Source organism: Saimiri boliviensis, chromosome 8, assembly GCF_048565385.1.
Source record: "Saimiri boliviensis isolate mSaiBol1 chromosome 8, mSaiBol1.pri, whole genome shotgun sequence".
NCBI lineage: Eukaryota > Metazoa > Chordata > Mammalia > Primates > Cebidae > Saimiri > Saimiri boliviensis.
In genome coordinates this window covers 125,588,349-125,596,934 of record NC_133456.1, presented here as the reverse complement: position 1 = coordinate 125,596,934, position 8,586 = coordinate 125,588,349, and the positions used below count along the sequence as shown (strand labels likewise).

At 43.7% G+C, this 8,586-nt stretch overlaps 1 long non-coding RNA gene across 1 annotated transcript; it reads left to right on the top strand.

The window, feature by feature from the left end:
* Window positions 1–930: 930 nt before the first annotated feature.
* Window positions 931–8,468, top strand: LOC141585286 (uncharacterized). The gene is made up of 3 exons (XR_012518686.1): window positions 931–1,270; window positions 4,261–4,420; window positions 5,374–8,468. It is a non-coding gene; the product is annotated as an uncharacterized LOC141585286 (long non-coding RNA).
* Window positions 8,469–8,586: the final 118 nt, after the last annotated feature.

Genomic DNA, 8,586 nt, shown 5'->3' with positions numbered 1-8,586 from the left:
AAGAGGCAGAGACACCAGGAATGCATAAGCACAGAGGAAGGTCATGTGAGGACACTGTGAGAAGGTGGCTGCTTGCCAGCCAGGAAGAGAGGCCTCACCAGAAACCTGTCTTGATAGTACCTTGACTTTAGACTTCGAGCCTCAGAACTGTGAGAAAATAAATTTCACTTCCTTCAGCCACCCAGTCTGTGAGATCTGTGGTATCTCATGTGGCAGCCAGAGCTGACTCATTGAGTGTTCCAATCCTTAGTTTGCAAAGCTGGGCTCCTGTGCAGGCATGTGGGTTTTCTTCCAGCAGCACTGTAGTAACAGGTGTAGAGGAATAATAACCCCTTGCCCTTGTGCAGGGATCTGTCCCTTCCAAATGGCTTTCATGTGTGTTATTTCATTTGATTCTCGTAATACCTTTATGGCCCTTTGCAGAAGTTGGGAAATTTTATTGCCATTTTACAGCTGATGAAACTGAGGTATAAAAGGGCTATGTAATTTATGCAATTGGTCTGAAATCACCTTGAGAGTCTGTGCACCAGGCCTATTGAAGCCTAATCCGGGATTCTTTTCACTATGCAAGGGTATCTATAAGTGGATTAGGATAAAGGACGTATGTGCCGCTGGAGAAAGCGTCCATTCTTTTTGTGTTTTTCAGCATCCGTGTGATGGCCAATGTGCCCCAATTCCCATTCACAGAATAGCTGCAGAGCCTCTATGAAAGAGCTCAGTGGAGTCATTTTATGATATGTAGGACAAGATGATCACAGCAGGAAATGGGCAAGAGTGTGGCCCAAAAAAATAGGCCTGTGGCAACCCAGCGGAGAGCCAGCCAATGAGAGGGGCGGCTGAGCCTCTGTTGTCAGCCACTGCATGGCCTCCGCCCCATCCTGCTGGCTGAGTCAGATTGCCCTTGAAGCTGTCTACACTGCAGCTCCCTATTATCATTTAGCTTTTCATTCTGTGATTCTCTGCAGGAGGGAGTTGGTGGTAACATCCTTTCAGGCTTGATGTTCTATTAAGAAGTGGGTGTTCTTTTTACCCTTATTCACAAACTCCCAGTGGCGACCGCCTTGAGTGGGCTGTTCATCTTCTGAGTCTAGCTGAATCTGTGGGACAGCTCAGAGGGGTTTTCCTCCCTGAGTCCCTGACAGCAGTGGGGCACCTCTGTGGGCAGCTTGTTTCCAAAACAGCTTTTACATGGACGATGGCCAGAGGTGCAAAGACTCATATTCCAAATTCACTTCGACCTCTCCTCCATCTTGAGAAGAAAACCGCCAAGGTGAGCTTGCTTCTGTTAATAATCATGCTGTTTCACGCCTGTTTTCATTCTGTCTAATACAATAGTTAAAACCAGAGACCTGGGAGCCCAGCTGCCTGGATTGCTTATGTGACCTTGAGCTAATTACTTAATCTCTCTAATCCTCAGTTTTCCTCACCATTCAAATAATGATAAAAGCACCCCTCTTCTTAGGATTGAAGTAATAATTACGTGGGTTAACATGTAAAGTGCTTAGAATAGCGCCTAGTACATGGTAAGTGGTATGTAATGTAAGCTGTTATTACTAGTATTATGTCAGGATTGCTTATCCAGTGGTTACCTGTCAGTTCGATGTTGCTTGATATACATAAAACATTTTCAGGCTGGAGTGCAGTGGCGTGATCTCAGCTCACTGCAACCTCCACCTCCTGGGTTCAAGCGATTCTCTTGCCTTAGCCTCCCGAGTAGCTGTAGCTGGGACTACAGGCGTGCCTCACCAGGCCTGGCTAATTTTTGTATTTTTAGTAGAGACAGGGTTTCATCATGTTGGCCAGGCTGGTCTTGAACTCCTGACCTCAGGAAATCCACCTGCCTTGGCCTCCCAAACTGCTGGGATTATAGGCATTTTTATACGGTTAATTTTCCTAGCTGCATTCGTTAATAATATGCACTGGAACTATTTTCTTCTATTTTAGTTTTTAAATGGACAAAAATTGTATATATTTATAGTGCATGACATGATGCTTTGAAACAATGTATGCATACATTGTGGAATGACTAAATCAAGGTAATGCATTTAGCATATGCATTATTTCACATACTTGTGTTTTCATTGTAGCAGGAACACTTAAAATGTACTCTCTCTGCAATTTCTGAGTATAAAATATACTATTAATTATAGTATCTGTGAAGTACAATAGATCTCTTGGCTTAGCCCCACTAACAGAAATTTTATTTTATTTTTTGACCAATATCTCTCTACCCCCCACCCCCTAGCCTCTAGTAACCACCATTTTACCCTCTGTTTCTATGGGGCTTGACTATTTTGAATTTCACATATAAGTAAAATCACAACACTGTTGTCTTTCTTTGCCTGGCTTATTTCACTTAACACAGTGTTCTCAAGATTCACATGTGTTATTGTAAACGACAGAATTTTCTTCCTTTTAAAGGCTGAATAGTATTCCATTGTGTGTGTATCTATCTATCTATCTATCTATCTATCTATCTATCTATCTATCTAATGTATCTTTCATCTATTTATCTCACATTTTCTTTATTCATTTATCTGTTGATGAACAGGTTGATTTCATATGGTAGTTCTATTTTTAATTGTTTTAGTAACCTCTATGCTGTTTTTCCACAATGTCTACAGTAACTTACCTTTCCACCAACAGCATACAAATGTTCTCGCTTCTGCACATTCTGACCAACACTTATCTTTTGTCTTTTGATAACAGCCATTCTAACAAGTGGGAGTGATATCTCCTTGTGGCTTTATTTTACATTTCCCTGATGATTAGTGATGTTGAACATTTTTTCATGTACCTATTGGCCATCTGCATGTCTTCTTTTGAGAAATGTCCATTTGGGTTCTTTGCTCATTTTTCAGCTGGGTTGTTTTCTTGCATTCAGGTTCTTATATATTTAATATTCTGGATATTAACCCATTATCAGATGTATGATTTGCAAATATATTCTTCCATTCTATAGGTTGTCTCTTTACCCTGTTGATTGTTTGATTTTCCGTGCAGAAGCTTTTAGTTTCTTGTAACCTATTTGTCTATTTTTGCTTTTGTTGCCATCATTTTTTCAGATCAGTGTCATAGAACCTAGAGGTTTTCATCAAGGATTCTGTAGTTTCAGGTCTTACATTTAAGTGTTTAATCTAGCGTGAGTTGATTTTTATCTTCGGTGTGAGATGAGGGTGAAATTTCACTCTTCCGTATGTGGTTATCCAGCCTTTAACGAGACTGTCCTTTTCCCATTGAGTGTTCTTGGAATCTTTGTCAAAAGATCAATTGACCATACGTGCATTGGGATGATGATCATTATTATTTTTCCAAGGCATATTCATTTAGGGGAGATTGGGATTATTTTTAATCTTGCTCTTTTATTCTTGGTTCCTCCAGTTTTAATTTTGTCTTCTTTCTTGGCAAATCCTCATATTTAAAAAATTTTAAAAAGTTAAAAAATACTGTTTTTATATTCCTTCCTTCTAAATTATTTTCAAAATATAAAGTTGGCAAGATTCACTCCATGACAATCTAGTTGCCTGTCATCCTCTTCTGAATGCCTGTTGTACTTCATATCTACCACGAAAGCATCATCACCCAGCTGTTCCAATGTTCGCAGGGCCAAGGGCCTCTGTTTGATAGCTTTTCCAAGTCCTGCACAACGCTTTGCATGCAGTAAAAATTCAGAAATTACATGGGGATTGATCTGTTCACATCCTCTTTATTTTATTCCCACGTCTGAAGTGTTTACCTCCCACAATTGCCAAATCAATTGTACTCCCACTTAATGTACTTAAATATACACCTGGTGATACTAAAACCCACCCACCAAAAGATGTGTACATCATATTTCTTTGCTTCTCTAGGCTGATTGCCCTGTGCGTTCCTCTCTCTTACATTATCCACCCACATTCCCACGCCTCTTCGAGAAGCTAAGCGTCTTGGGAGCAGAACCTTGCGGGGTCTGCGTGCCGAAATGTTCTTGGTACTCAGAATAGTGAGTGGTAGACATTACTGAGTGCCTATCGGCCACTGCTCTTGCGTCTTTGCCAACATAACCCGGATATTGTCTGGCATCTTTTAACCAGCTACTTCTCATGGCTGGGCCCTCCACTGTGCCCAGTGTGTGTATTGGAATCCATCTAAATTAACCCTGGGTTTTTCTATTCTTGTTGCTAATGATTAGTTTAGGGTTGGGAATATTCTATGCTTTTGCAACACTTAACTTGCCTTTGCCCCTAGAAAAGAGCAATGTGATATCTGGGTCTGTTGCAGCCACCTTGGCATCATGAGGAGAGCCAGCTCAGAAGTACAAGTTAACACCACAATGACGGCAGATAGGAGGGCGTGAAACTCTGGGGCCTCGACAACGTCATTGAGCTATTGCTGATGAACCAATTTAGGCAAAACCCCATCTGCAGACTTCTTACATGAGGTAATAAATTCCATAATTGTTTAAGCCACTTTCAATTGGGTCTACATTTTCTGCCATGGAAAGCATCCGGACCCAGGAGACATGCCATAAGTGTTTGTGAACTTACTGACTGATTAAACGTGTCTTAATTTATGGCACATCCATGAACTAAAGCCCTAAATGTTGAACAGGAAAGGCAGAAAATTCTGATGGGGAAAAATCCCACTGCTCACTATTTAAGCAGCGGGAAAACAATGATTTTTATGTTGTTTCGGGTCTTGTCTTAGGCGGTGGGTTGATGAGTGAGGAGATTCTAAACCTTGGGAGAATAACATTAAACATTTTTTTTCATACATTTTTGTTGTCACTTTTTTTTGTTTTTTGTTTTTTGTTTTTTTTATTGCATTTTAGGTTTTGGGGTACATGTGATGAACATGCAAGATTGTTGCATAGGTACACACATGGTAGTGTGGTTTGCTGCCTTCCGTCCCCTCACCTGTATCTGTCATTTCTCCCCATGCTATCTCTTCCCACCTCCCCACACCCCGCCCCTCCCCCATTTCCCCCCAACGGACCCCAGTGTGTAGTGCTCCCCTCCCTGTGTCCATGTGTTCTCATTGTTCAACACCCGCCTATGAGTGAGAATATACGGTGTTTGATTTTCTGCTGTTGTGTCAGTTTGCTGAGAACGATGGTTGTCACTTTTTTGAATTTCATTTTTAAATTGGCCAGTGCTCAAAATATTGCCCTTCTGAAGGTGGCCCTGGGAGCTTTTGCCCTGGCTGGCATTGTTGCAGGGTGTGGAGCCACTAAACTGCCCATCTCTGCAGGAGGGCTGCAGAGGCCCCCAGTCACCACCGGGGCTGCCACCAGTGGAACTATGTGGCGGGCGCCACGGATGCAGACCTGATTCCATGGTTTTCTTAAGGGCCATTTGCAGCCCAGATAAGCTCATTCTCTTTCCACATTGCCAGGTGTTCCTTACCTGCCCGCCTCGCCTGTCCGTTCTGAGGAGCACGGCACCATCCCATGAAGAAGTAAAGCAGGCATCAGGCCACTCCTTCACGCCTGCCTGTTGTGGTCCAGGCGTCAGAAGGACTCTTGGTGATCTGTCAACTTCAAGCTTTGCCGTCTCACCTGGAATGTTGCGGGAACAACATGTCTACTCTACCTGCTGGTTTCGCCTCACTCCCATTCAGATACTGCAATGGAACCAGGGAGGTACTTTCCTGAAGGCAGAGCTGACGGTGCTGCTTCTCTGCTCACCATCATTTAATGGCCTTATTATCTACGGATGTCTGCAGGTGTCTCAGTCCACCGTGGCAGGGCTGGCTCCGTCTGGGTCTCTGTTGTCTCACCTCCCCTCATCTTCCATAGATATAAAAATCTACCCACGTCCAGCTACCTTAGCATCCGGAGTGTGACCCATGCTAATACCTCCTTGGTGCCTTCATCGCTGCTGCTGTCCTCTCTCTGCATTGCATTTTCTACACTGTCCTCCCTGCACCTCCTTTTTTGAGCCACGTCTTTTTTTTCCTTCCGAAATAAGGCCTGGTTCTGTCACCCAGGCTGGAGTGCAGTGGCGTGATCTCGGCTCACTGCAACCCCTGCCTCCCAGGCTCAAGCAATCCTCCCATCTCAGCCTCCTGAGTGCTGGGACTACAGGTGTTCACCACCACATCCAGCTAGTTTTTGTATGTTTTGTAGAGTTGGGGTATTTGCCATGTTGTTCCAGGCTGGTCTTGAAGTCCTGGGCTCAAGCAGCCTGCCTGCTTCGGCTTCCTAAAATGCTGGGATTACAGGCCTGAGCTGCTGCGCCCGGCCTGACTCACATCTTTTGCGTCTTCTGGGAGGCCTTCCCTGATTCCCTCATGCAAAACCAGTCTACCTTTTCTCTGCTCCTCCTTTTACTCACCTGACTGCACCAGTCACCTTGTCTTAGGATTGCATCTTTGTCTCTCTCTCCACTGCGTGCTGAGTGTGTTGTGGACGGAACCTGGTCCTGTTCATCCTTGTCTGTCCTGTGTCCTGCACTGGGCTTTGCACACGCTGAGTGCCTGCCAGACGCTTTGTGGTTTTTTTTTTTTTTTTTTTTTTTTTGAGATGGAGTTTCACTCTTGTTACCCAGGCTGGAGTGCAATGGCGCGATCTCGGCTCACCGCAACCTCCGCCTCCTGGTTTCAGGCAATTCTCCTGCGTCAGCCTCTTGAGCAGCTGGGATTACAGGCGTGAGCCACTGCGCCCGGCGCTTTGTGGTTTTAATGGAAGTAAATCCAATGGAAAAAGTAAGCATAAAACACCTGCAGCAATTTCTGATGCAAGCAGGTTTGTTGTAGGCATTCTCTCTTTGGGTTTGATCCTAGGAACCCAGAAAAAAAAATCAAACATTAACTCCTTTGCAGAGTAGTGCCTGGAAGTAGATCTTGAGCAGAGGAAGAGAACTTGGGAGGTTGAGGCAGCACTGCTGTCTGAGCGCTGCGAACTGACCGAGAAGTAGTCAATGCTTTGTTTTCTCTCATATTTCCCTGCCATTCAGAGCATCAAAACGTTTTTACAATCTAATAATAATACATTAGGCTGAATGTGGTGGCTCACGCCTGTAATCACAGCACTTTGGGAGGCTAAGGTGGGAGAATCACCAGAGGCCAGGAGTTCGAGACCAGCCTGGGCAACATAGTGAGACCTCATCTCTATAAAACATCAGAACAATAGCTGTGTGTAACGGCACGTGCCTATAGTCCCAGCTACTCGGGAGGCTGAGGTGGGAGGACTGCTTGAACCCCTCAGTGGGGTGGTAGTTGAGGCTGCAGTGAGCCACGATGGCACCACGGGACTCCAGTCTGGGTGACAAAGCAAGATCCAGTCTCAAAAAAAAAAAAATAAAAATAAAAATAGTTGCACATTAAAGCTTAAATAGGTTAATTATATTCATTTCATCCTCCTTTTACTTCAGAATTTAGAGCTCTGCAGGGCAACGCAGTTGCACCAGCTCCTAAAAATCTAAGTCCTGGACTGACTGTGAGACTGGAACATTTGTTATTCTTTTGCCCAGGGTTTCTTCCATTTCCATTTGGGAAACTGCCATCTGTTTCTGATATCTCTCCCCAGCTTCCTTTGTGAACTAAAGGGTAAAGTTTTAACTCAATAATTTTAGCAATATCCACCTCCTCTGTTGATAAATAAATCTTCCTGTTTTCTTTCTGGAACTCCCCATCTCCTTTGCTCACCTATCATTCAATACATGCTTCTGTTCTTTCAGGGACTTTCTGAGGAATGTTATTTGGATTTATCTTGGACAGAAAGCTGCACCTGGATTCCAGAAAGGTGGTCTCCCAAGGATCCCATAGATCAAATTCTTTCACAGTATTTTTTCCAATGGATAAACAGAAGACTCTCCCTCACTCCTGAATTGTCATTGTAAGAGGAAAACTGGCCATCCCTTTGCGAGGGAGGAAAAACACTGTTAGTGACATCTTTGAATGAGATTCATTACTTTGTATTCCTCTCTTCATAGCAACCAACTCTGTTTACTTCTTTGATTTTTTTGTGAGCTGGATGAGTCTTGTTTTCCTGATCTCTAGATTTTAGAAAAGTGTACGTTCCCTTTTGCTTGGCTACCATGTCTGCACTCAGAAAGTATAATTAGCAAGATGAAATTTTACATTAAAACATTTGCGTCTTGTGAGAGAATGCTACAGCTAATGGAAGGATAGAAAAGTAGCAGGTTTGACCCAGCAATTCCATTACTGGATATATATCCAAAGGATTATAAATCGTCCTATTATAAAGACATATGCACATGAATGTTCATGCAGCACTGTTTACAATAGCGAAGAGCTGGAACCAATCCAAATGCCCATCGATGATAGACTGGACAGGGAAAATGTGGCACATATACACCATGGAATACTATGCAGCCATCAAACATGATGAGTTCGTGTCCTTTGTAGGGACATGGATAAACCTGGAAACCATCATTCTCAGCAAACTGACACAAGAACAGAAAATCAAACACCACATGTTCTCACTCATAGGTGGGTGTTGAACAATGAGAACACATGGACACAGGGAGGGGAGCATCACACACTGGGGTCTGTCAGGGGGAAATAGGGGAGGGACATCAGGGGGTGGGGAGGTGGGGAGAGATAGCCTGGGGAGAAATGCCAGATATAGGTGACGGGGAGGAA